Here is an 8,515-nt window from a genome sequence, read left to right as displayed (position 1 = left end):
GTCTCTGTGGCGCAATCGGTTAGTGTGTCTGGCTACTAACCAAAAGGTTGGTGGTTCAATCCCACCCAGGGACATAATTGACCTTGTGATCAGGTTTTGGTGATATTTAAGTAGACAAGTCAAAATTTCAAACCCCCTCTTATGGTGTAGGGTACCTGGCCTTCTCTGATGTAATCAGAGTTAGATTTGATTCAGTGATTTTATAAAAACAGCTAGGAAGCACAATTTAGCAGTGGGTTGCAGAGAAAAAGAAATATGCTGGAAAAAAAATCCAATTGAGTGATTAAACAGCTCTTCATTTTCTGGCTTTATTTTTATGCTAACAAATTTGTTCTCTGAAAAGTGTCCACAAAGCCAAGTCTCTGATTAACACCTTTGTAGGGATGGTTTTTCACCTATAACTAAATTAAACTTGCTTCATTGGAAAGGCAGCAAGATGCATCCTCATTTCAATGTCTACTGAAATAATACAGGTTGACACCAGGAAACATTAACGCCACTGCATCCTTGCTGCTTTCTCATGTAGAAGTCTGTTTAATGTGAAAACAAGGTGATATCTAATTAGCACACAGGTAAGGAATTAAGAAAATCTTTATTTAAGGGTGAAGATGTTTCTCACAAAATCGTTGCCCCAATGCATCATTGAAATTCAAGCTGGAAAGATGATTTTAATATATCACTTGTACATTTTGTATTGCTCTTCTGGTGACAATGTAGTTTGTTTTTGTCAATTACCCTTTTAATAATAGGGTAAAGAAAATTAAGTGGATTTTTTAAAAGAAAACTATACTGTCAATATACTATTAAAACAAATTAAAATGGTAAAAGTTATTGTACTTTAAGTAAAAATAAAAGAGCAAAAATATCAATCCCAGTTTTGATTACTTAAATTAACAAAAAAAAATGCATATAGCAAAGGATAGTTTCAATCTGCCTACCTCTGGGTTATGGGACCAGCATGCTTCCATTGCAGTACTCTGCTGCACATGTAAGTGCAAGAGATCCTGAAGCACTCACTCATCATGGGAAAGTACCAATGTGTTTCTTCGTTGGTTGATGGAAGAAACATCTTACAAAAACTCTCCAGATTATTGACTTTTTAAAGCTTTTCTAGGAAACATTCTAGATGTATGCTTATTAGCCTTTGTCAGTATATACTTTTCGCAAAGTGTCTCTGTGGCGCAATCGGTTAGTGTGTCCAGCTACTAACCAAAAGGTTGGTGGTTCAATCCCACCCAGGGACGTAATTGACATTGTTATCAAATTTTGGTGATCTTTAAGTAGTCAAGTCAAAATTTCAAACCCCGTGTTATGGTGTAGGGTACCTGGCCTTTTCTGATGTAATCAGAGTTAGATTTGATTCAGTGATTTAATAAAAACAGCTCTGAAGCACAATTTAGCAGTGGGTTGCAGAGAAAAAGAAATATGCTGGCAAAAAAAATCCAATTGAGTGATTAAACAGCTCTTCATTTTCTGGCTTTATTTTTATGCTAACAAATTTGTTCTCTGAAAAGTGTCCACAAAGCCAAGTCTCTGATTAACACCTTTGTAGGGATGGTTTTTCACCTATTACTAAATTAAACTTGCTTCATTGGAAAGGCAGCAAGATGCATCTTCATTTCAATGTCTACTGAAATAATACAGGTTGACACCAGGAAACATTACCGCCACTGCATCCTTGCTGCTTTCTCATGTAGAAGTCTGTTTAATGTGAAAACAAGGTGATATCTAATTAGCACACAGGTAAGGAATTAAGAAAATCTTTATTTAAGGGTGAAGATGTTTCTCACAAAATCGTTGCCCCAATGCATCATTGAAATTCAAGCTGGAAAGATGATTTTAATATATCACTTGTACATTTTGTATTGCTCTTCTGGTGACAATGTAGTTTGTTTTTGTCAATTACCATTTTAATAATAGGGTAAAGAAAATTAAGTGGATTTTTGAAAGAAAACAATACTGTCAATATACTATTAAAACAAATTAAAATGGTAAAAGTTATTGTACTTTAAGTAAAAATAAAAGAGCAAAAATATCAATCCCAGTTTTGATTACTTAAATTAACAAAAAAAATGCATATAGCAAAGGATAGTTTCAATCTGCCTACCTCTGGGTTATGGGCCCAGCATGCTTCCATTGCAGTACTCTGCTGCACATGTAAGTGCAAGAGATCCTGAAGCACTCACTCATCATAGGAAAGTACCAATGTGTTTCTTCGTTGGTTGATGGAAGAAACATCTTACAAAAACTCTCCAGATTATTGACTTTTTAAAGTTTTTCTAGGAAACGTTCTAGATGTATGCTTATTAGCCTTTGTCAGTACGTACTTTTTACAAAGTGTCTCTGTGGCGCAATCGGTTAGTGTGTCTGGTTGGTGGTTCAATCCCACCCAGGGACGTAATTGACCTTGTTATCAGATTTTGGTGATCTTTAAGTAGACAAGTCAAAATTTCAAACCCCCTGTTATGGTGTAGGGTACCTGGCCTTTTCTGATGTAATCAGAGTTAGATTTGATTCAGTGATTTAATAAAAACAGCTCTGAAGCACAATTTAGCAGTGGGTTGCAGAGAAAAAGAAATATGCTGGCAAAAAAAATCCAATTGAGTGATTAAACAGCTCTTCATTTTCTGGCTTTATTTTTATGCTAACAAATTTGTTCTCTGTAAAGTGTCCACAAAGCCAAGTCTCTGATTAACACCTTTGTAGGGATGGTTTTTCACCTATTACTAAATTAAACTTGCTTCATTGGAAAGGCAGCAAGATGCATCTTCATTTCAATGTCTACTGAAATAATACAGGTTGACACCAGGAAACATTACCGCCACTGCATCCTTGCTGCTTTCTCATGTAGAAGTCTGTTTAATGTGAAAACAAGGTGATATCTAATTAGCACACAGGTAAGGAATTAAGAAAATCTTTATTTAAGGGTGAAGATGTTTCTCACAAAATCGTTGCCCCAATGCATCATTGAAATTCAAGCTGGAAAGATGATTTTAATATATCACTTGTACATTTTGTATTGCTCTTCTGGTGACAATGTAGTTTGTTTTTGTCAATTACCATTTTAATAATAGGGTAAAGAAAATTAAGTGGATTTTTGAAAGAAAACAATACTGTCAATATACTATTAAAACAAATTAAAATGGTAAAAGTTATTGTACTTTAAGTAAAAATAAAAGAGCCAAAATATCAATCCCAGTTTTGGATTACTTTAATTAACAAAAAAAAATGCATATAGCAGAGGATAGTTTCAATCTGCTTACCTCTGGGTTATGTGCCCAGCATGCTTCCATTGCTGTACTCTGCTGCACATGTAAGTGCAGTAGATCCTGAAGCACTCACTCATCATGGGAAAGTACCAATGTGTTTCTTCGTTGGTTGATGGAAGAAACATCTTACAAAAACTCTCCAGATTATTGACTTTTTAAAGTTTTTCTAGGAAACGTTTTAGATGAATGCTTATTAGCCTTTGTCAGTATGGACTTTTGCAAAGTGTCTCTGTGGCGCAATCAGTTAGTGTGTATGGCTATTAACCAAAAGGTTGGTGGTTCAATCCCACCCAGGGACGTATTTGACCTTGTTATCAGATTTTGGTGATCTTTAAGTAGACAAGTCAAAATTTCAAACCCCCTCTTATGGTGTAGGGTACCTGGCCTTCTCTGATGTAATCAGAGTTAGATTTGATTCAGTGATTTTATAAAAACAGCTAGGAAGCACAATTTAGCAGTGGGTTGCAGAGAAAAAGATATATGCTGGCAAAAAAATCCAATTGAGTGATTAAGCCATTTTCTGGCTTTATTTTTATGCTAACAAATTTGTTCTCTGAAAAGTGTCCACAAAGCCAAGTCTCTGATTAACACCTTTGTAAGGATGGTTTTTCACCTATTACTAAATTAAACTTGCTTCATTGGAAAGGAAGCAAGATGCATCCTCATTTCAATGTCTACTGAAATAATACAGGTTGACACCAGGAAACATTATCGCCACTGCATCCTTGCTGCTTTCTCATGTGGAAGTCTGTTTAATGTGAAAACAAGGTGATATCTAATTAGCACACAGGAAAGGAATTAAGAAAATCTTTATTTAAGGGTGAAGATGTTTCTCACAAAATCGTTGCCCCAATGCATCATTGAAATTCAAGCTGGAAAGATGATTTTAATATATCACTTGTACATTTTGTATTGCTCTTCTGGTGACAATGTAGTTTGTTTTTGTCAATTACCATTTTAATAATAGGGTAAAGAAAATTAAGTGGATTTTTGAAAGAAAATAATACTTTCAATATACTATTAAAACAAATTAAAATGGTAAAAGTTATTGTACTTTAATGAAAAATAAAAGAGCAAAAATATCAATCCCAGTTTTGGATTACTTTAATTAACAAAAAAATATGCATATAGCAGAGGATAGTTTTAATCTGCCTACCTCTGGGTTATGGGCCCAGCATGCTTCCATTGCAGTACTTTGCTGCACATGTAAGTGCAAGAGATCCTGAAGCACTCACTCATCATGGGAAAGTACCAATGTGTTTCTTCGTTGGTGGATGGAAGAAACATCTTACAAAAACTCTCCAGATTATTGACTTTTTAAAGTTTTTCTAGGAAACGTTTTAGATGAATGCTTATTAGCCTTTGTCAGTATATACTTTTGCAAAGTGTCTCTGTGGCGCAATCGGTTAGTGTGTCCGGCTACTAACCAAAAGGTTGGTGGTTCAATCCCACCCAGGGACGTAATTGACATTGTTATCAGATTTTGGTGATCTTTAAGTAGACAAGTCAAAATTTCAAACCCCCTGTTATGGTGTAGGGTACCTGGCCTTTTCTGATGTAATCAGAGTTAGATTTGATTCAGTGATTTAATAAAAACAGCTAGGAAGCACAATTTAGCAGTGGGTTGCAGAGAAAAAGAAATATGCTGGCAAAAAAAAATCCAATTGAGTGATTAAACAGCTCTTCATTTTCTGGCTTTATTTTTATGCTAACAAATTTGTTCTCTGAAAAGTGTCCACAAAGCCAAGTCTCTGATTAACACCTTTGTAGGGATGGTTTTTCACCTATTACTAAATTAAACTTGCTTCATTGGAAAGGCAGCAAGATGCATCTTCATTTCAATGTCTACTGAAATAATACAGGTTGACACCAGGAAACATTACCGCCACTGCATCCTTGCTGCTTTCTCATGTAGAAGTCTGTTTAATGTGAAAACAAGGTGATATCTAATTAGCACACAGGTAAGGAATTAAGAAAATCTTTATTTAAGGGTGAAGATGTTTCTCACAAAATCGTTGCCCCAATGCATCATTGAAATTCAAGCTGGAAAGATGATTTTAATATATCACTTGTACATTTTGTATTGCTCTTCTGGTGACAATGTAGTTTGTTTTTGTCAATTACCATTTTAATAATAGGGTAAAGAAAATTAAGTGGATTTTTGAAAGAAAACAATACTGTCAATATACTATTAAAACAAATTAAAATGGTAAAAGTTGTTGTACTTTAAGTAAAAATAAAAGAGCCAAAATATCAATCCCAGTTTTGGATTACTTTAATTAACAAAAAAAATGCATATAGCAGAGGATAGTTTCAATCTGCTTACCTCTGGGTTATGTGCCCAGCATGCTTCCATTGCTGTACTCTGCTGCACATGTAAGTGCAGTAGATCCTGAAGCACTCACTCATCATGGGAAAGTACCAATGTGTTTCTTCGTTGGTTGATGGAAGAAACATCTTACAAAAACTCTCCAGATTATTGACTTTTTAAAGTTTTTCTAGGAAACGTTCTAGATGTATGCTTATTAGCCTTTGTCAGTACGTACTTTTTACAAAGTGTCTCTGTGGCGCAATCGGTTAGTGTGTCTGGTTACTAACCAAAAGGTTGGTGGTTCAATCCCACCCAGGGACGTAATTGACCTTGTTATCAGATTTTGGTGATCTTTAAGTAGACAAGTCAAAATTTCAAACCCTCTGTTATGGTGTAGGGTACCTGGCCTTCTCTGATGTAATCAGAGTTAGATTTGATTCAGTGATTTTATAAAAACAGATAGGAAGCACAATTTAGCAGTGGGTTGCAGAGAAAAAGAAATATGCTGGAAAAAAAAATCCAATTGAGTGATTAAACAGCTCTTCATTTTCTGGCTTTATTTTTATGCTAACAAATTTGTTCTCTGAAAAGTGTCCACAAAGCCAAGTCTCTGATTAACACCTTTGTAGGGATGGTTTTTCACCTATTACTAAATTAAACTTGCTTCATTGGAAAGGCAGCAAGATGCATCCTCATTTCAATTTCTACTGAAATAATACAGGTTGACACCAGGAAACATTAACGCCACTGCATCCTTGCTGCTTTCTCATGTGGAAGTCTGTTTAATGTGAAAACAAGGTGATATCTAATTAGCACACAGGTAAGGAATTAAGAAAATCTTTATTTAAGGGTGAAGATGTTTCTCACAAAATCGTTGCCCCAATGCATCATTGAAATTCAAGCTGGAAAGATGATTTTAATATATCACTTGTACATTTTGTATTGCTCTTCTGGTGACAATGTAGTTTGTTTTTGTCAATTACCCTTTTAATAATAGGGTAAAGAAAATTAAGTTGATTTTTTAAAGAAAACTATACTGTCAATATACTATTCAAACAAATTAAAATGGTAAAAGTTATTGTACTTCAAGTAAAAATAAAAGAGCAAAAATATCAATCCCAGTTTTGATTATTTAAATTAACAAAAAAAATGCATATAGCAAAGGATAGTTTCAATCTGCCTACCTCTGGGTTATGAGCCCAGCATGCTTCCATTGCAGTACTCTGCTGCACATGTAAGTGCAAGAGATCCTGAAGCACTCAGTCATCATGGGAAAGTACCAATGTGTTTCTTCGTTGGTTGATGGAAGAAACATCTTACAAAAACTCTCCAGATTATTGACTTTTTAAAGTTTTTCTAGGAAACGTTCTAGATGTATGCTTATTAGCCTTTGTCAGTATGTACTTTTTGCGAAGTGTCTCTGTGGCGCAATCGGTTAGTGTGTCTGGCTACTAACCAAAAGGTTGGTGGTTCAATCCCACCCAGGGACGTAATTGACCTTGTTATCAGATTTTGGTGATCTTTAAGTAGACAAGTCAAAATTTCAAACCCCCTGTTATGGTGTAGGGTACCTGGCCTTTTCTGATGTAATCAGAGTTAGATTTGATTCAGTGATTTAATAAAAACAGCTAGGAAGCACAATTTAGCAGTGGGTTGCAGAGAAAAAGAAATATGCTGGCAAAAAAAATCCAATTGAGTGATTAAACAGCTCTTCATTTTCTGGCTTTATTTTTATGCTAACAAATTTGTTCTCTGAAAAGTGTCCACAAAGCCAAGTCTCTGATTAACACCTTTGTAGGGATGGTTTTTCACCTATTACTAAATTAAACTTGCTTCATTGGAAAGGCAGCAAGATGCATCTTCATTTCAATGTCTACTGAAATAATACGGGTTGACACCAGGAAACATTAACGCCACTGCATCCTTGCTGCTTTCTCATGTGGAAGTCTGTTTAATGTGAAAACAAGGTGATATCTAATTAGCACACAGGTAAGGAATTAAGAAAATCTTTATTTAAGGGTGAAGATGTTTCTCACAAAATCGTTGCCCCAATGCATCATTGAAATTCAAGCTGGAAAGATGATTTTAATATATCACTTGTACATTTTGTATTGCTCTTCTGGTGACAATGTAGTTTGTTTTTGTCAATTACCCTTTTAATAATAGGGTAAAGAAAATTAAGTGGATTTTTTAAAGAAAACTATACTGTCAATATACTATTAAAACAAATTAAAATGGTAAAAGTTATTGTACTTTAAGTAAAAATAAAAGAGCAAAAATATCAATCCCAGTTTTGATTACTTAAATTAACAAAAAAAAATGCATATAGCAAAGGATAGTTTCAATCTGCCTACCTCTGGGTTATGGGCCCAGCATGCTTCCATTGCAGTACTCTGCTGCACATGTAAGTGCAAGAGATCCTGAAGCACTCAGTCATCATGGGAAAGTACCAATGTGTTTCTTCGTTGGTTGATGGAAGAAACATCTTACAAAAACTCTCCAGATTATTGACTTTTTAAAGTTTTTCTAGGAAACGTTCTAGATGTATGCTTATTAGCCTTTGTCAGTATGTACTTTTTGCGAAGTGTCTCTGTGGCGCAATCGGTTAGTGTGTCTGGCTACTAACCAAAAGGTTGGTGGTTCAATCCCACCCAGGGATGTAATTGACCTTGTTATCAGATTTTGGTGATCTTTAAGTAGACAAGTCAAAATTTCAAACCCCCTGTTATGGTGTAGGGTACCTGGCCTTCTCTGATGTAATCAGAGTTAGATTTGATTCATTGATTTTATAAAAACAGCTAGGAAGCACAATTTAGCAGTGGGTTGCAGAGAAAAAGAAATATGCTGGCAAAAAAAAATCAAATTGAGTGATTAAACAGCTCTTCATTTTCTGACTTTATTTTTATGCTAACAAATTTGTTCTCTGAAAAGTGTC

The 8,515-nt window shown here is 34.9% G+C and overlaps 5 non-coding genes across 5 annotated transcripts; all 5 read left to right on the top strand.

Moving 5' to 3' along the window:
- TRNAS-ACU (transfer RNA serine (anticodon ACU)) lies at positions 1 to 74 on the top strand. The gene has a single exon. It is a non-coding gene; the product is annotated as a tRNA-Ser (tRNA).
- A 4,582-nt stretch (positions 75 to 4,656) lies between these two features.
- Positions 4,657 to 4,730, top strand: TRNAS-ACU (transfer RNA serine (anticodon ACU)). Its single transcript has one exon. It is a non-coding gene; the product is annotated as a tRNA-Ser (tRNA).
- A 1,097-nt stretch (positions 4,731 to 5,827) lies between these two features.
- TRNAS-ACU (transfer RNA serine (anticodon ACU)) lies at positions 5,828 to 5,901 on the top strand. Its single transcript has one exon. It is a non-coding gene; the product is annotated as a tRNA-Ser (tRNA).
- A 1,095-nt stretch (positions 5,902 to 6,996) lies between these two features.
- On the top strand, positions 6,997 to 7,070 carry TRNAS-ACU (transfer RNA serine (anticodon ACU)). The gene has a single exon. It is a non-coding gene; the product is annotated as a tRNA-Ser (tRNA).
- A 1,096-nt stretch (positions 7,071 to 8,166) lies between these two features.
- TRNAS-ACU (transfer RNA serine (anticodon ACU)) lies at positions 8,167 to 8,240 on the top strand. Its single transcript has one exon. It is a non-coding gene; the product is annotated as a tRNA-Ser (tRNA).
- The last annotated feature ends 275 nt before the right edge of the window (positions 8,241 to 8,515 follow it).

This window comes from Pseudophryne corroboree, chromosome 8 (genome assembly GCF_028390025.1).
Source record: "Pseudophryne corroboree isolate aPseCor3 chromosome 8, aPseCor3.hap2, whole genome shotgun sequence".
NCBI lineage: Eukaryota > Metazoa > Chordata > Amphibia > Anura > Myobatrachidae > Pseudophryne > Pseudophryne corroboree.
This window is presented reverse-complemented; position numbering and strand designations above follow the sequence as displayed.